The sequence below is a fragment of the Dendropsophus ebraccatus genome, chromosome 7 (genome assembly GCF_027789765.1).
Source record: "Dendropsophus ebraccatus isolate aDenEbr1 chromosome 7, aDenEbr1.pat, whole genome shotgun sequence".
In the NCBI taxonomy this organism is placed as follows: domain Eukaryota; kingdom Metazoa; phylum Chordata; class Amphibia; order Anura; family Hylidae; genus Dendropsophus; species Dendropsophus ebraccatus.
In genome coordinates, this window is record NC_091460.1 from 101,525,375 (window position 1) to 101,545,453 (window position 20,079).

Sequence of the window (20,079 nt, forward strand, 5' to 3'; positions counted from 1 at the left end):
ACTTCCCGGCTCGAGGAAATGTTTCCTGGCAACTGCTGCTCCACAACAGATTAAACGGAACGCACAACAACTCATGCTGATGAATGCATTGTAAATGAATGTTTTCAGATACCCAGTACTAAATATAGACAAAAATATCTTCCCTCATGAAATTGTTGGTATTCTGTGTTACCAGTAAAATAGTTACATGATCTCATATAAACATTCCCTCTTTCTGTTGATGATGAGGACAGTGCCTCCTTAAAGGACAACTCCGGTGAAAAGTTTTTCCCAGTAATTATAACACATTACAAAGTTATATGACTTTGTAATATGCTTCACTCACCTATCTGCCCCCCTTCCCTATCTTCCCCCCCTCAACCCCCCCACCAGGAAGTAAAGTAAGCTCATTCTTACCTAATGACTCTTGACCCCAGGCTGTTCTGTGGCAGCCATTTTGTGACAATGACATAATCAAGAGGGAAACTGGTCTAAGCCCTGTTAGGCCAGCCTCCCTTTGTCAGATGACTCAGGTTGCTCAGCTCTGAGTGGCTGAGCAAGCTGTTAGCCATCTCTACGGAGTCAGTTAGACATCCAAGGAGACAAGTGCATCATGGGAAAACCCAAAGCAGGAAGTGAAGAAAAAATGAGAACACCAGCTGGAGCTTCAGTTTAATTTTTTTTGTTTTATCAGCGCCGGAGTTGTCCTTTAAGAGTAGCTTTACATGTACCGTAGTCAAATCTGCTGTGGATCTGCGGTACGTGTGAAGCTACTCTATCATAGGCATTAATGGCACTGGATCCACAGCGGAATTTGCTGCAAATCCGCAGCATGAAATCCGTGGAGGATGCGGTAGGTGTGAAAGCACCCTTAAGGGGTATTCCCATCTCATCTAACATAGTTATACTTGTAGGGGTCATCAAGTTAAATGTTTTTGCAAATATTAAGCAAACTTGCCTTTTTCTCCTGATATGCTGCTGTTTTTATCCCCTTGTTGACAGCTTGTTGTCTAGGTTACAAATAATCTTTAAAAAGTAGCGCTCTGGCTGGTACATACATATCTATAGTATACACTATATATATATATATATATATATATATATATATATATATATATAGTACAATACATTGTATATATACACTGTTGGAGAAATTTATCAAAATGCGCCCCAGGAGTACGCCACGGAAAGGGGGAGATTTGCTCCCTTTTTGTGATGTACACCCACCGTATCCCCCTCTCGTCTGATGGGTGGGCAGGGGTGGTGCTGCATGTCCTCCTCCCATGCGCAATTCCTGTACCCTCTTACATGTACACTATATATACAGTATATCAGTCTGACCACTGCTTTTAGAGCAGAGTGGTGGTTGGTAACCTAGACAACAAGCTGTCAACAATGGGAGGGAAAGAGCAGCAAGTTTGGTAAGTGAATGTATTTGCAAAAATATTGAACTTGATGAGCCTTACAAGTATAACTATATTAGCTGAGATGGAAATACCCCTTTAAGAACTTATTACCGTTCCCCCACCATCTCCTGCAAACCCATTGACTAGCTGATTGTCAAGGATTTCACTGCTGGAGGCTTGGTCTTAATACATGGTTTGGTTATCTGCTGAATCAGTCAGATATTGCCCTGTGTAATAGAGAAAGATCTGATCATCAGCTGATCTCTGTCTTTAAACCTGTTTTAAACTCATTGGCTGCAGACCTTGCATCGCTCCGTGTAGTAGGAGATGTGCAGACGACAGCTGATTACAACATGGACTGCATGGATATCACTAACAATGTCCATGCAGCCCTGCAGCACGATTTTCAAGCCATGTAATAGGCTCAGTAAGCATGGCCGATCTAGCAAATCTCACTTACAGTGCAGGGTCAGGTCATATAATACACATCCGTAGTTGTTGCAATGAACGTATGGATATATTTATTGAAGAATAGTGATCTGTGCTGCAATTGCGAGTCCATAAAAGTCCATGTCTGTGTCTTTGGGGCCCTGTAGCACGTATGGACAAGTACACTGAGATTATTCAAGGGTCTTCTGTTTAAAGACCTTAATAGGCTGAGCATTCACATTAATGGTCTGTCTACTTAGTGGAAGTGCAGTATAATCCATAAAAATGATCTTGGAAAAACTTAAAAGAAAAAAAATGCTCCATGAAAAGAACAAAATCACAATGAAGGGAAATCATTTATCTTCTGTCACAGGAAATAATGGACTCAGCTAGATGGAACATGAAGTTTCCTGTACTGAGTCCCATTCCAGGTGGCTGGAAAATAAAAGAAATGACTGTAGATATGGTAGCAAATTGCATGATTAGAAGTCTCTGTGTTCTGATAATATTCCAGAAGGTCTATAGTCCTGTGGTCAACCAAAGCATCTGAGGATTCCACATATTATAAATAGAGTTGATCGAACCTCGGAAAATACAAGGTTCGATCGAACTCGAACATTCTCGAACCTTCCGCATTTAATTGCTGATGCCTTCCCGGTCCGTAGGGAAGGAGGAGACTGCCCAGGTACCATCTGGAATTCCGGGATTCCGCCTAGGTAATAGGCTTAATCCTGGAATTCCAGGTGGTACCCGGGCAGTCTCCTCCTTCCCCACGGACCGGGAAGGCATCAGCAATTAAATGCGGAAGGTTCGTGAATGTTCGAGTTCGATCGAACCTTGGATTTCCAGAGGTTCAATCAACTCTAATTATAAAATCTCAACATAATGTTGTATTACTTGCTTTATTTAACATCTACTGTTGATTTAGATTTTGAAAGTTAGAACGACACTTTAAGGGAGAGTGAGGTGTGTATGATGCTACAGAAAGAGTAGACAGGCAATGAATACAGCTGATACAGCAACCTCACTGTGCAACTGCAGTGTCCCAGAACATGCAGACTACTACTCCTATTATGCCCATTTCTCTTGCTGTGTCAATGCCTGTTCTGGTAAGTGTTTGCACTGCAACTGCTGCTGGTTTTCCCCTAGTATTTTGTGCATTTTCATGTGTATTCTCATGTGTTCCTGTGTATTACAGTGTACAGTGGTATGCAAGGCTGTTGATCACGTGACCTGTAACCATGGTTCCTCCAATGGCTGACTAGCTCTGGCCAGGAGCAACCATGTGACCTCCCACTTCCTCCTAACAAGTTAGTCTTCCCCCTGCTTCCAAGCAAGGAGGATGTGTGTCGTCCCTCTCCTGCCTCAGAGGAGTTGGGCTTCTTCTCTGCAGCTCCCACTTCACCACTAGAAGTTTGGATCAGGTGCTCTGCAGTATTCAAGTCTTCGGCTGTATCTGCCTGCTCAAGTGACCGGATTCTTCTCTCTCATCTGGGTGTCATTCCGATATCTCTCCTCATCGCTGCAAGGATTCACAGCAAGTATTACTCTCAAGCTAATCCACCCAGCAACGCTATTTCTCTCATACTCCTACTCCCATCATCCGGCACGTATTCTCACAGCCTATGCAGCACCACTCCTGCCTTATTTGTTAAAGCCTGCTATATACCCGGTTGCATCCGGACAGAACTGTTGCTACTAGTTACTTCATCTATAATAAAACCGCTGTTACTGAACCCTGGCATTGGTGTCCACTAACTGGTGCCCTGACTAAGTGCAGCGAAGAATCGCATGCCCATCATCACCCGCAGATTCCTCAGACCGGCCCTACAGCTGTGCTGCCCTCAGGCCTATACCGTGACAAGTATACACCCTGCAGCTGCCCCGGTCATTGCCCGCTCATAACACCAGCACTGCGGAAGTGGCCCCCAGGGGCCAGGGCATCGCATTTTTGGCGTCACGAACAGGATACAGACTGTGTTGTGCCAACTGTCAGTGTCCCCAGAACTGTACTGCTAATCCCCCCAGAGGCTTTGCTATTGCCGCGCTGCGGCCTGCTAAGGGGTCAAGTCAGCCGGTGACGCACTGTCTTCGCGCGCCGCGCGCGCTCCGCCCCGGCCCTGCAGTATCCAAGCCTCTGTTGCAGGAGGGAAGGAGATTGTGCCCGGACCGCCGGAAGTGTTGATGCTGACTTCCGCCCTATTCCTCTCCGGTCCCGGACGCCCTGCCTATCGGTGCCTGCTGTTCCCGCAAGCTCTCCTCGCTCCTACTTTCTTCCAGGCGCCTTACACCAGAACCCCTCGTCATGTCCACCGGCCATCACAGTGACTCTGACGGGTCCGACAGTTCGCCGACGGCCCGAAGAAGGCTTCCCGCGGCTCCCGTTGCTATGACTACCGCAGCGGTCCCATTCTTCATTGGGCCCAACAATCTTCCCAGTTATAAAGGAGAACCCCACACGTTGGCTGATTTCAAGGAAAAAATTTCCCGCACCCTTGAACTTGTCTCACTCTCTCCCACTCAGCAGGTGCAGTTGCTGCTAGGACAACTTGAGGGTCCCGCTGCCGAGGAGGTGCGGTCATGGCCAGCTACGGAGAAAGCTAATGTACAACAGATCCTGACCCGGCTGAGTAAAGAATTTGAGGTACAGTCACCCACGGAGGTCCGCCTTAAATTTTATGACCGACGACAAAGGCCAGGTGAGACCCTCAGAGACTATGCACTAGCACTCCAATCTGCCTACCGGGCCCTGAGACAGGTTGATACCATAGACCCCTCAGCTGTGGAGAGTATGATCACTGACCGCTTCATAGAGGGGGTGGACTCTAGACTCATCCAGAGCCAACTGCGTATGCTAGCTGCCCAAAACCCTACAATGCCTTTCCTGGACTTCAAGACTCTGGCTCTGAGGGTGGTTGGCATTGACAATCCCTGTGCCGGCTGTACTCCAGATTCGGATTGCCCGGATCCGGTGGGACCTATACCCCCACCTCCAGTGCCCACTATGGTTCCACCAGTTTCCGCTATACAAGCTGCCCAACAGTCTATCCCGGCTAATTCACCAGCGATCCCTGCTCTCCTTACGCAAGTGGTTGACTCTCTCTGCCAAGCCCTAAGGGGGCTACAAGGGGCCTATCCAACACCTCCACCACCACAGGACCCCTGCCCTGAGTATTCAGTTCCCGATCGGCCTCCTCCACCGAGACTTAGATCCCCTGAGCGCCCCTATTGCCGCCACTGTAGGCGACATGGACACTACCGCTCTCAGTGCTATCAGTTAAACGGGCTACCCCTGGGTCTGAGGGCCAACACCCAGGAGGTCGAGATCCAGGCCCGCAGGAAGCACAGTGGTTCTCAAGGTTCCTCTCACAATGCCCGCATGTGACTCTCTGGGTGGACGGAGTCCCCCTGGAGGCTCTGGTAGATACAGGTTCCCAGGTTACCACTATCCCGAGGCATGTGTTTGAAGAACATTGGGATCTGAGAACCCTAGGTCCAGTTGAGAAATACCGTCTGAAACTTATTGCTAGTAATGGTCGTCCTATTGTGCAACTAGGTTACTGGGAACCCACTGTCTGCATAGGGAAGCGGGAGCTAGCGCGTCAGGGTATCATTGTTACTGAGGCTCAGGGAGATAGTGGGACCGTGGTATTAGGCATGAATATTATCCGCCATGTATTCACTGAAGTGTTGGATGCCTTGAATGCCTCTATGTCTTGTGCTATGTCTCCTCAGTACAGGCAAGCCGTTCAGAAGACCATAAAGGTGCTCGCCGCTCAGCGGAAATTTGCCAATCCTCGAGGAGAAATCTGCCGTGTCCGCACTAGAGATGCTCGTCCGATCACCATCCCAGCTAACAGTGAGTTCCTCATCTGGTGCAGGGTCCGTCCAGGCCTCAACAATGCTGATTATGTGGCCCTTCTGGATGCTATTGAAATTGAGGGGCAACCTCTTGTCAGGGCCGCTAGGAGCCTGGTGACCGTCTCCAATGGTCAGGTCCCTGTCCGTCTGGTGAACCTTGGAGACTCCTCAGCTGACCTACCCAAGTTCACCACCGTGGCCATGTTATACCAACTCGATCCTGAAGACATCATCTGTGAGGAGACCATCGCCTATCAGAGTTCCATCCGTGGCACTCAAAGGGACTCAAACAGGGCTCTCGCCCCTTGGTGGGATGAACTCCATATTGGCGATGCCAATACCCCACTTGAATACCTCCACGGCATCCTCAAGGTGGCCAAAAGGTATCACGAGGCCTTCAGCAAACACTCCCTCGATTTCGGGAAGACCAACCTGGTCCAGCATCGGATCAACACTGGGGACCATCTGCCTATCAAAGAGAAACATCGGCCAATCCCTCCTGCCAGCTATCAGCAGGTCAAGAAACTGCTCAAGGAGATGAAAGACTCTAACGTTATCCAAGAGAGTCAGAGTCCGTGGGCTGCCCCTATCGTCCTCGTGAGGAAGAAAGACGGTAACATCCGGTTCTGCGTGGATTATAGGAAGATAAACACAATCACCCACAAGGATGCCTATCCTTTGCCCCGGATCGAAGAGTCTATTGCTGCTTTGGGGTCAGCCGCCTACTTCTCCACCTTGGACCTCACCAGTGGGTACTGGCAGGTGCCCATGGCACCCGAAGACCGTGAGAAGACGGCCTTCACCACCCCCATGGGACTATTCGAATTCACCAGCATGCCCTTCGGTCTGTGCAACGCCCCCGCTACCTTCCAGCGGTTGATGGAAAGGTGTCTCGGCCATCTCAACTTTCAGAGTGTCCTGCTCTACCTAGATGATGTGATTGTCTATTCACGTACCTACGAAGATCACGTCCATCATCTGGCTGAAGTGTTCCAGGTCCTAATCGATCACGGCCTGAAAATCAAGCCTTCCAAGTGCCACCTTCTCAAACCCCAAGTGAACTATCTGGGGCACGTTGTGAGTGCTGAGGGGATACGACCCGATCCAGAGAAGATCTCGGCTGTGGAACACTGGGATACCCCTAAGACCGTCAAGGAGGTGAGAAGCTTTCTGGGATTTGCCGGCTATTACCGCCGCTTCATTCCCCACTTTGCCCAAGTGGCCGAGCCCCTCAATGAGTTACTCCGGGGTTGCCCTCGAGAAAGCTACAACCGACGACTCCCCGTCGAGTGGTCCGAACGGCAGGAGGTTGCTTTTCAAACCCTGAAACGCCTGTTGACCACGCCTCCTATCCTGGCCTACCCGGACTATAACCTTCCTTTCCGGCTTTACACAGACGCCAGCTTCCAAGGCCTGGGAGCTGTGCTGTCCCAGGTTCAAGATGGCCAAGAGAGAGTCGTAGCTTATGCCAGCCGGAGTCTTCGGGGTGCTGAAAAGAACGATAACAACTATAGCTCCTTCAAGTTGGAGTTACTAGCCCTAGTGTGGGCCGTCACTGAAAAGTTCAAGGACTACCTGGCTGCCACCCCTGTTACCATCTATACGGATAACAACCCGTTGGCGCATCTCAACACTGCTCGGCTGGGCGCCCTGGAGCAGCGGTGGGCTTCTCGACTGGCCAATTTCCAGTTTGAAATTAAGTACCGCAGTGGCAAGGCTAACGTCAATGCAGACCTTCTGTCCCGACTATCCAAGGGCGAAGAGGCCCCAGAGGACAGCGATTGGGAAGACGTAGAAATGCCTCCCTTCTATCAAAGGTTCGCTACCCAGAGTGCTATTGATGTAGCCGGGCCTGAAACGCCTTCGCCTCCACCTAGGGCCCCGCAAGACTTGGCCAGGTGGCAGACCATCCAGGAAGAGTCCCGTGTCCTGGGGGAGATCTATGACTACCTCTCTACTGGTCGGGTCCCCATGCGGATAAAGAGGCCCTATCCTGATGTCGAGCTAAGGCGACTCTGGAGGCAAAGAAAGAGGCTCTTCTTACAGAAGGGACTGATCCTGCGGAACTCTCTTGATCCGGTCTCTGGGGAGAGGTGCCACCAGATCCTCATTCCCCGACGAGACGCTAAGATGGTGCTAGATGCCTACCATGACCGGTCCGGTCATTTCGGGGTACACAAGACGGAGGCCACTATCCGACAGCGGTTCTACTGGATCGGGATGAGGGCTGACATCGAGAACTGGTGTGCTGAGTGCCCTGCCTGTAATATCTCCAAAGCTGGGGGAAGAGAAGTCAGGGCCCCTTTGCATCCAATCACCTCCCACCGGCCGAATCAGCTAGTCGCCCTGGACCATGTGAAGCTAGCCCCTACAAGATGCGGGTATACCTACGCCCTCACCATGGTTGACCACTACTCCAAGTGGGTAGTCGTGGTACCTGTCAGGGACTTGACTGCCAAGACCACTGCTCTTACTTTTTACAAGGAGTATGTAAAGCACTATGGGTGCCCAGAGTCTCTGCTGACGGACCGGGGTCCGGCCTTCGAGTCGCAACTTTTCCAGGAGCTGTGTGCCTACCATGAATGTAAGAAGCTCCGCACCACGGCCTATCACCCTCAAGGGAATGGTCTGTGTGAAAAAGTTAACCAGGTCTTTATCAACATGCTCCGAACGGCTTCAGTGACCAAGAGAGTAGAGTGGCCCCACTTGTTGGATGAACTAGTGGAGATCTATAACAATACCACTCATTGTTCCACTGGCTACTCCCCGTTCTACCTGATGTTCGGCCGCCAAGGCCAACTTCCTCAGGACCGTGCTCTTGGAGTCCAAGCTCCTGACACCTTCAACCCCCTACCTGAAACGGACTGGGTTCGGGAACATCAGAGGAGAATCCAGGATGCCCGGGAAATTGTTGACCGGAGGATGGGGGAGGCTCAGCAGCGCCAAGAGGATGCCTACAACCTAAGGGCGAATGCCACACCACTACAAGTGGGGGATAAAGTTTGGCTAAAGAAATATCATCGCTCTCACAAACTTGAAAGCCTTTGGGAGCCTGAGCCCTATGTCATCTCCTCTATCCCTTACCCAGAGACTGATGTGTATGAAGTCAAAAAGCCTGGGCTAGCCCCGCAGACGGTGCACCGGAATAGGATAAAACGTTGCACTAAGGAGGACCTACAGGGCCTTACAGTACCGTGTCCGGTACCTGCATCCACACCTACGGCTCCCCCAGCAGCTCCAGCTAAACCTCTCTCTCTGGAAGAAATGTTCCAAGTTGAACCGTTCCTCATGGCCATAGGCTATCCAGCGGTCCCTGTACACATTCCAGTGGCCCCTCCACTTCCAATTGTGCCTCCAACAACTTCATCTTTACAACCAGACACTGGGGGTGATCTTCCACCGGTACCTGCACCAATCACTGTTGAAGAGGATCCTCCGCTGAGACGGTCTGAGCGCTCTACCAGAGGAATTCCTCCACTTCGCTACAGAGCCCAGAGCCCTTAAACTGTTTTGTTGTCTAACTGTATTGTTCCAGTTCCTGCAACGTTCAAGGTTCGTGCCTGGTCCTCCTGACCAAGTTCCCTGTACTAACCAGCCATGAGCTGATGGACACTTACAGTAACAAAAGGTTCTCTAGTGCCTGTCCCAGAGCCTTTTACATGGACGATGTTCTAATTGCCTAAAAGAGACTCTACCTAACAGAGACACTTAACCCATTCCTTCCTAATGCACTTTCCTGTGATTGTGTGTTCCACACAGGGTATTATTGCACTTATTTCATTATTGTACTTTTTCTACTATTGCATTCCAGTGTTATCAAAGTCTTTGTATTTCCTCCTCTGAGTAAGCACAAGGTTACATAGATAGCCTCAGAGTAGAGCGCCTCTTTTGTAAAACAGTATATTTTCCAGTGTTAGTCAGATAGCTCCTCCTCTGAGTAAGAGAAGTCAGTTTACATATACCTCAGAGAAAGCTTAGTTTATGTAGGAGTGTATTTTCTCATCCAGTCTCATTATTGTGTATTATTATCATATCTATAGCTGGAAAGATTTAGTTGAGCCAGTTCGTATGCAGATTTTTCTCAGATTTTCATTCAGATTCATGTGAGCCAGTTCTCCTCAAGACCTCGCAGTATTTGTTGTCTGTTGTGTTTCCTTTCCTTTTGTTTCCAGTATTTGTTCGCCTCTGTCTTGTCCCAACACAGTAGTTATCACACATAGTCATACCTAACCTTCACACTTGTCCATACATATCGCACCTTGGATACCTTTTCGGGTGTTTGGCCTGTGGAGTGCTTGTGTGTGTGATTGAGTGGTATGAAAGGGAGCTCCCCATGTATGTTTGATTTTATTATTTTGTTCTTTTCTCTTCCAGGTATCCAAGACACTACTCAGACACGCCAAGGTAGTACACAGGTCTTCACAGTTCTCTTTTCCAGTAGGGTAACACATTTAACAGAAAACCTACTGTCTAACTGGCTGGAATATTGAGGGTCACCCGCCAGCAGTTAAGTTGTCCTGGCTTACACGTCAGATGGTTCACGCACTAGCTACCTGGTCGCCAGAGTACGTTAGGCACCCCTAGGTGAAGTCCTGCCACTAGGGTTTCTCATTCTCTCTCTTCTCACCTGTGCCTTGGGCGTGGGAAACACACGCCTCATCACACTCACTCTCATCATTCATTCCTGTTGTTTGATTGTCCAGTCTATTCATGTTTGCTGCCTTCTAGATTCGCCGAGGTCGGCTCAAATTTGCTAGGGAGGTATGCAGTGTCCCAGAACATGCAGACTACTACTCCTATTATGCCCATTTCTCTTGCTGTGTCAATGCCTGTTCTGGTAAGTGTTTGCACTGCAACTGCTGCTGGTTTTCCCCTAGTATTTTGTGCATTTTCATGTGTATTCTCATGTGTTCCTGTGTATTACAGTGTACAGTGGTATGCAAGGCTGTTGATCACGTGACCTGTAACCATGGTTCCTCCAATGGCTGACTAGCTCTGGCCAGGAGCAACCATGTGACCTCCCACTTCCTCCTAACAAGTTAGTCTTCCCCCTGCTTCCAAGCAAGGAGGATGTGTGTCGTCCCTCTCCTGCCTCAGAGGAGTTGGGCTTCTTCTCTGCAGCTCCCACTTCACCACTAGAAGTTTGGATCAGGTGCTCTGCAGTATTCAAGTCTTCGGCTGTATCTGCCTGCTCAAGTGACCGGATTCTTCTCTCTCATCTGGGTGTCATTCCGATATCTCTCCTCATCGCTGCAAGGATTCACAGCAAGTATTACTCTCAAGCTAATCCACCCAGCAACGCTATTTCTCTCATACTCCTACTCCCATCATCCGGCACGTATTCTCACAGCCTATGCAGCACCACTCCTGCCTTATTTGTCAAAGCCTGCTATATACCCGGTTGCATCCGGACAGAACTGTTGCTACTAGTTACTTCATCTATAATAAAACCGCTGTTACTGAACCCTGGCATTGGTGTCCACTAACTGGTGCCCTGACTAAGTGCAGCGAAGAATCGCATGCCCATCATCACCCGCAGATTCCTCAGACCGGCCCTACAGCTGTGCTGCCCTCAGGCCTATACCGTGACAAGTATACACCCTGCAGCTGCCCCGGTCATTGCCCGCTCATAACACCAGCACTGCGGAAGTGGCCCCCAGGGGCCAGGGCATCGCACAACAGTCTGCAGTAAAATAAAATGTTCTGCAACAGCTCTGTGCAGGGAGCTGTTAGGGTGCTGTGGGAGGGGAGTAGCCAGAGTGGGAGGACTATGATGAACAGCTGAGGGAAAGCAATGCATTCTGGGAATTTTATTACTGAACAACTGCTCAACCAGGTAGCACAAATACCAAACACAGAGCAAAATAAATGCATTTTTGATGGTTTCAGGACTTGGGCAGACAGATAAGTAATGCTTTGTGCTTCTGCACCAGGTTTATTATAGAACTGGATATCAGAGTACCCCTATAATTCTTCTCTCAAAATTGTGACCCTGCTGTTGCAGTGCTTCCCACAACCCCCCTTGCATTTAGGCTCAGTGGAGACCAACTGCCAGTACTTCCTGGAGATTGCAATTTAACTAAGCATGCCAGGCCCACCTTACTAGGTCATAACCATGGGCAAAAGGTTATCTAAACAATGCACACACATGGAGATTAGTAAGTCTATGTCGCTCAACAAGTACAGTATCATAAATGTTTTTACATTTTAAATATGTTTAATTTCACATAGTGCATCAGTTTAGACCTTGTTTTGTTCATGACACAACCCCTTTAAGATATAGAACCTGAGTTGTGATTGGTTGCTGTGAAAAGAACCAGACAGTTTGATTTTTTTAGGCAGCTTGAAGAATCTGGGCCAGTCTGTATATAAATGCTTCTAGAGATAAAACTAGGCCATTTAGGTTTTTCATTCCTTCCTGCATGTCTGCACTCTGCTCTTATCTTCAGTGGAATGTATTCCAGGCTCGGCCGACTCTCAACCTCGGCTTTGTCAAGATTGTGTAATGAATTGTTCCTCTCAATAATAGGAATCATAGCCAGAAGGATATAAAGCTGACTCATATTAAAGCACCATGTACTGTAAAGAGCAGTGTACATAAAGGATTTATTCTCCATTGTGTTTAGGAGAGCTTTGTGTGTTGTCTTATTTGCCACTTGATTCCACTTATTTAGAACCCACTTGCAAGGGCGAAGAAAAGTCTCATTTTTTCTATTAAGAAATCACTAGGTCAGATTGCGAGAGATTTGGGATATAATTGTCTACTCAGATTTACTCTGGGTATGAATTGACTATTAAAGCTTAAAGGGGTAGTGCAGCAGTAAGCAATTATTCACTAAATAACACACGTTACAAAGTTATACAACTTTGTAATGTATGTTATGTTAGTGAATGGCCCCCTTCCCCGTGTTTCCCCCACCCACGCTAGACCCGGAAGTGTAGTGCCGCGTCATCAGCTGCTCAGCCGCGATTGGCTGAGCACAGTTATGCGGGCTGTGGCTGCTGGAGAGGATGATGGCAGAGGGATGCTCAGTGTCCCTCCAGTGCCCTGTGTCCCTCAGTGTCCCCCTGCCATCATCCTCTCCAGCAGCCACAGCCCGCACAGCTCTGGGAGTCGGGTCGTGACATCACCATTTTATCTAGGAAGTGAAGCCTTGATGCAGTAGTAAGTGCAGGAAAAAAGCACTTTATAAGCATTTCCCGTAATAAGTGTATTTTGGTAATTTGTATAACTTTTAGGGAATAATACAATACCTTAATAAAAATTTTCGCCAGACGTCTCCTTTAACAATTATATACAATATTGTATAATAAGGCAGCATAAAGGGAATACCTTGGACATGTGTTACAACAATGAAGAAGAGTAGTTGGATTCTGGCTATCCATGGCTGATCGAGTCCGGTTTCTATATTGGTGGAACAGAACAGGCTTTCTGGCCACCTGTCTATTGTTAACTGGACGCAGCCCAAGTATTAATTCCTGGGAAGCCAACAAAGCTCTTTCCTTGCATAATAACTTTCCTTCTGTAATGCCCTGATCCTGTATTAGAATTAGCAGCTTAGAGACTGAAATGTATCCATCTCATTGAGATAATCTTTGAGTTTAGACAGACTGGGCTGAACATGATAGAACACCAAAAGCCGTGTCAACCATCCACTTCTTTTCTTTCTGTATTATTACGGTTATCAGATGTTTAAAGAATTCCGTTCAGGGGGGAAAACCCTTTACAGCTATAGAGGATTGTCTCTGGAATGTTACAGCTATTTACTGGTGAAGCTCATAGCATTGTCCTGATCACTGAGCATGTCCCCAGCAATTCACATACTTCATGGTCAGGGATGTTCAAGAAAAAATCTAAAGAAATAATTCATAATGGACGCTGATACACCATGTACAGATAGCTTAGACATAGGTCAAATGTTTGTCTTTCTTTAAAGGGGTACTCTAGCTAAAAAAACTTTGATTAACTAGGTGTTAGAAAGTTATATAGATTTGCAATTTACTTCTATTTAAAAATCTCAAATCTTCCAGTACTTATCAGCTGCTGTATGCCCTGCATGAAGTGGTTTATTTTTTTCCAGTCTGACAGTGATCTCTGTGGCCACCTCTGTCTATGTGAGGAACTGCCCAGAGCAGGAGAGGTGTTCTATTGAGAATCTACTGATCTGGACAGTTCCTGACATGGACAGAGGTGGCAGCAGAGAACAAATTCACTTTATGGGATTTAAAGCACTCTATATAATATATGTTTGTGTGTGACTAAATGGTGACATATATGGTTCCTCATTGTATTTTGTAGGTTTTGATTCTGCAGTTCACTTGCAGAAAAATGTATCTTTCACTTTAACACATTTGCTGCTCTGCTTTGGTTTTATTTTGCTTCATTGTGGTTGTTATTGTTCCTGAATGTAGTGCAAAGGAACGTAAGCTAAAATATGGCCGTAAATACTGATCATAAACTGCAGCTGTACGTCAGAGCGATCTATCTGTGGAGTTATCCATCTGTGGGAATTGCATCGTCAGCAGAATTGCTCCTTCTGTGAGTGTGAATGATTTACTAATCTAATGAAGCAGGAGAGCAGAGGGGAGCTTGTATTCTTTTCCACTTCCTGAGAGGCGTAGACACACACACACACACACACACACGATGCTCATTTGCACATTATAAAAGTGAATATGAGGATAACATTTAGGCACAATGGGGGAGATTCACCAAACATGGTGTAAAGTGAAACAGGCTCAGTTGCCCCTAGCAACCAATCAGATTCCACCTTTAATTTTCAAAAGAGTCTGTGAGGAATGAAAAGTGGAATCTGATTGGTTGCTCGGGGCAACTGAGATAGTTTTTCTTTACACCATGTTTGATAAATCTCCCCCCATGTCTGTAGATGCTGCATTGTTAATTGTATGGCCCCTACACAATTTAAACATTGATTAAAGGGGAACTCTGGCAGATTAGGAGAGGTTTTCTCTGGGGATTCCGGAATTCCTTTTTAATGGCATGGCCTGCTTATGGCATATGCAAAAAATGTCCTGCCCTTCTGCATTGTCTAACCTCAACTTGTAGATTGTGAACCCCTAATAGTAACATTATATTAAACAATGGATCCTAATGGAATTTTCCACACGGCTGTACTTTAGTTAGCTGAAATTGAAGTTATGAAGTTATAAGGTATGTTGGTCAGTGGGTGATGGCTGCATCTGTTCACCTTTCCTATTTACAATGTAGTATGCAGCAGTGAGACTGTTTGGTTTAGTTTGGCAGAAGTAGACGACAGCCCATACACATCCTCTATGAGTTCTTAGGGTCCGTTCATTATTGGTTATATTTTAGATTCTTGTATATGAAGAAACAATTGGCATTTCTGCTAAATTCAGTGATGTAATCGGCGTCTTGTGCTTTTGCAGCAGATATCATGTGGCTTTTGGAGATCAGTTCTGTTTTCCTATCTTATTTAAAGATGTTATTCATTATTACTAAGAACATACTGAAAAGAGGAAAATCACATGTTTACTATACAAAGCATTTCTCATACCAAAGTATCTCCAGGGTATATTATTATTACCACTACGTAGCCATTACTTATTGCATATCCACTGAAGGGACATACCTGCCCTTCATTAAAGGAGAAGTCCGGCCAAAATTTATTTTTGATATGTTGTTACTTATGAAAAGTTATACAAATTTCTAATGTACATTAATTATGGGATTATTAGTAGATCAGGAAGTGTTAGAATTCTCTCAGATCCAGTGACGTCACGACGAAAGGTGTAATTCCTATGGAGTGTCCAGCAGGGGGCTCTCTATATAGAAGCTCTCTATATAGAAGTCTATGGGACTTTATTGTTTCTATGGATTTCAATGTAATGTAATGTAATGTAGTGTAGTGTACAGTGCCTTATTGAATAAATACATCTATGGAATACTTTGGGGAGCAAGTGTCCTTGCTCCCCAAAGTATTGCATAAATGTATTCATTCAATACATTAGGATATCACAGTAAGCCCGCCTATCCGCCGCATTGCCACCGCACGCCGATCCGCCGCATTCCCGCCGCAGTTCAGTGTATATGCTGCGGATCGGCGGGAATGCGGCGGATTGGCATGCGGCGGATCGGCGGGCTTACTGTGATATCCTAATGTATTGAATGAATACATTTATGCAATACTTTGGGGAGCAAGGACACTTGCTCCCCAAAGTATTCCATAGATGTATTCATTCAATAAAGCACTGTACACTACACTACTTTACATTACATAGAAATCCATAGAAGCAATAAAGTCCCATAGACTTCTATATAGAGAGTGCCCCCTGCTGGACACTCCATAGGAATTACACCTTTCGTTGTGATGTCACTGGATCTGAGAGAATTCTAACACTTCCCGATCTACTAAATTAAGGGAAATAGCCCTATATGTGCATTTCACATAATTAATGTACATTAGAAATTTGTATAACTTTTCATAAGTAACAACATATCAAAAATTAATTTTGGCCGGACTTCTCCTTTAAATGAAGCTTCTCGGTATGGATATCAGACGTGTGACCTTGGACAGCCTCTGTGATTTCGTTTCTTTTACGTCATGCTCATTCATTTTACGTCATTGGCAGACTTTGGTGCCAATGGTGTAAATTGAAATAATGGCAATAATGAACCTTTCCTGTCCGGTCTGAACCGTTCAGTTATGTAGAGGTGACTTGATGGTATGGGAAATATTCTCTTGGCACTTGATGATAGTGTCCGGATTCGGTACCTTCTCCAAATCTGAACTCTTAGCATTTAACTTCCCGTTTCTGGAGAAATTGGATGCCGCCCTAGGAAATCCTGGAAAACCTGGATACAGCAATAGGCCATATCCATGTTTTGCAGGCAGTCCTGGTCTTGCCGCCACATTCACTGGGTGTGGGGAGTTAAAGGGGAACTCTGGATAAGAAAAACTTGTTTTCTATTAAAAGTACATTAAAAGTTATATAGATGTGTCTATACAATGTATTACTGTATCTGAGCGGTTCTGCCACACTGGTAGCTGATAGAAATCCAGGAAGTGAAAAAAAACGGCCACTGTGCCAATTCACATTGTCTCCTGCTCCTTCGGCTCTCCCCCCTTAGGAGACAAATATTTCATGATTCTGTCTCACATTGTGTGTGTTTGCTGAGGACAGGCTGATGATGCAGACAGGAGGCTTGGCTGGATCCCCCAATCCGCTGAGTGATTCACCATCTCTGTCTGGGCTGAAGCAGGTCGAGCACTAATTTTACTGATTGTGATGGGTGGGGGACTGTGATGATCAGCTGAGGGAAAGCATTGCATTCTGGGAACTGATCAACCAGGAAGGACAGAAACACAAAACAGAACAAAAAAAACCCAAACAAATGGATTATTGGTAGTTTCAAAACTGGGATAGACAGGTAAGTAATGCTATATGTTTCTGCAGAAGTTTCATTTTTTTTAACCTCTACCTCTAACTTTGGAGAAGTTGCAGAACCCTTTCATGAAGTTTGTTAAACACTACTTTGAATTCACTGATCCTCTGATACCAGTGGATAAATGTTTGCATAGTAGGGTCTTTTTAGGTCTCTTTAGCCTGTGTACAGCTATCTTGCTTGCTTGCAGTTCCTTTACATGGCACAATTAATCGGGTGACTGTTTGTGAAGCCGTTAAATATATTGTTATCTCTATTCAGAGATATGTGTGGCTGGCACCAGTGATTTCACCGGCCACACAAAAGATTATTGGGTGAATGGGGAGAAAGGATATACAAAATAGCTCTCACACCACTTAGGAGAAGTAGTGTTCGCTCAAGTCAGTGTCTCACTCTATTTAGGAGTCTTAGAACACTGACTGGGAATATGCCAAGCCAAAAATCTCAGGAATGACTGCCCATCTACAGACAGCTGTTTCAGGGGTTGTTGCCCCTCTTCAGTGCAGAGCAGGGCGTTGGCTCGCTAGTGACAGGCCTATTGATGTGTGTCAAAGGGATACGAGTTCTCCTTAAGTAGAGTCCGTCAAAAAGACACATGGAGATTTAAGAGAAGTCCAACCAAAATAAAAAATCTGCTGCAGGCAGGGGGGGGGGGGTGCGAAAACATAATGAAGAAGCTCTACTTACCAGTCATAGATCCCACAGACTCAAGTTCTGATGTTGTTACAACCTGGTGACAAGGGCCCACTCAGCCAGGCCATTCCTGAAACTAGAAGCTGGGGGGGGGGGGAGCACAGGGACCAGTAAGTAGAGTTTCTCAATTATGTTTCTGCACACCCCTGCCTGCATGCCTGCAGCAGATTTTTCATTTTAGTTGAATTTCTCCTTTAGGCTATGCTCCCACACAGTATTTTTGCTTAGGAGTGGATTGTTCACACACTGTTTAAATTAAGTGGATGTCCGCCATTTAAAGGCAAATAACGTCCGTTATTTAAAAAAATCAACAGTGTGTGAACATAGCCTTTCTGTGTTTTTAATCCACTGGCTTTGTTTGAAAAATACGGACCAAAATACTGATTAAAAAAAACCTGTTCCTCTGTTCTGAATGAATGACAGTTCCTAAAACACCTAATCAACCCGTATAAAAGGACTTTTATTTTAAGGTTGATGCTAAGCAGGTTTCTCCCTATATGGTAGCTGTTTATTCTATGGTAGAGGGACACTTTAAGCATGACAGTGGTCTTGACTGCCATTCTAAGCATTCATAAAAGTAAATATTTTTTTCTCCAGATAATCCCTTAACCCTATATGTCAGAAATTCAATTTAATATGTAACAACTGCAAGCAGCTATCCTGTCCGCATGGCATACACTGTTTAGTAAATTTCCCTTAGTGCTTGCAGTGATCGTTACCACTTTGCCCTGCTGCAGAGTCACTCTGCCCCCTGCCGATAGGATCTGGTAATATTGAGTATAGTTTCTGCCGTTACTAGTTATGTTTCATGGGTTTCCAAATCCTTAGGTTTTCCAGGTTGTCAGTATTTTTGGCAAACTATAGAACAGAGGAGGGAAATATAACAGGATAGGGCTCAAATCTGTGACTTTCTGGCTGGATCAAGAGTTTACACAATGTTTTTTTTGGCCATTAGACGGTCGTCTTTGTCCTCAAAATGACGGGCTTTCACAAACGCCCAAAAAAAGACAGTGTGCGAACATAACCTTATAGTGCAAAATAATCACAAATGGAAGTGTGTGAGGAAGGTGATTGTCGTTAAATCTGCACACCCCAAAGAGAAAGATATTTGCTGCAGATTAACTAGTGACACCTATGGCTGCAGTTTGCTTGGTCAGTGACCATTCTGTATGAGATCTATGGTCTGCTGGATTTAAAGCACCTGCAGCTCAGAATGGAATGTTTCTCACTGCTACAATATCCACATAATAAGTGTCTAACTTATTACTTCACTGTTAATATTTAGCCCAACCTTTTCAATGTTTAGTCACTTGAAGGTGTCCAAATGACTAAAAGACATCTGCCTAGTTTGCAGCTGATTTCTATATTCCTATACGTCCTTACAAAGCCTGCAGTTCCGATGGCCATGCTCTCCGGAGGCAGGACAATCCTCACAATTTAAGATGGCCATTAGGCATGCTTCTGTTGTTTTCTAATGACATTGCATTGTGGGTCTTAAAAGGGTACTCCTGCAAAAAAAAAATTTCTTTTAAATCAAATGATGTCCGAAAGTTATATAGATTTTTAATTTACATGAAAGAATTCACCATTTCCTGCAGGTCATACAGCAGCTGATAAGTACTGGAATGTAGAAGAAAGTCCCGGCACTTCACCAATTCAAATATATGCTTATTTATTATGTGCAAAGCATCACACAGTACAGGAGGACGCGTTTCGGCATATTGCCTTCATCATGAGCTGATGAAGGCAATATGCCGAAACGCGTCCTCCGTTCTCAGCTCATGATGAAGGCAATATGCCGAAACGCGTCCTCCGTCCTCAGCTCATGATGAAGGCAATATGCCGAAACGCGTCCTCCGTCCTTAGCTCATGATGAAGGCAATATGCCGAAACGCGTCCTCCTGTACTGTGTGATGCTTTGCACATAATAAATAAGCATATATTTGAATTGGTGAAGTGCCGGGAATATCTTCTACATTACGTCTGGGACGCCATCCTACCACGAGCACCACCACCGCAGCAGTGCCGTCTCCACCACTACTTCAGATAAGTACTGGAAGACTGGAGATTTTAAAGTAGAAGTAATTTATAAATATGTATAATTTTCTGACACCAGTTAATAAGAAAGAAAACATTTTTCACTGGAGAGCTCCTTTAAGTCAGGTTTACATATTTGCATTACAGCGATCTGGAGAACCTTGGATAGGAAGGCCAGATTCATTGGCATGTTTATTGTCCCATAGGCTCCCAGAGGAGACCGCACTTGATGGTTACATGACTCTAATC

General features: G+C 45.8%; 1 protein-coding gene across 1 annotated transcript in view; it reads left to right on the forward strand.

Moving 5' to 3' along the window:
• The window catches only part of MFHAS1 (multifunctional ROCO family signaling regulator 1), a 61,981-nt gene that overhangs the window by 38,659 nt on the left and 3,243 nt on the right, over positions 1-20,079 (forward strand). The gene's annotated exons all lie outside the window — the stretch shown is intronic.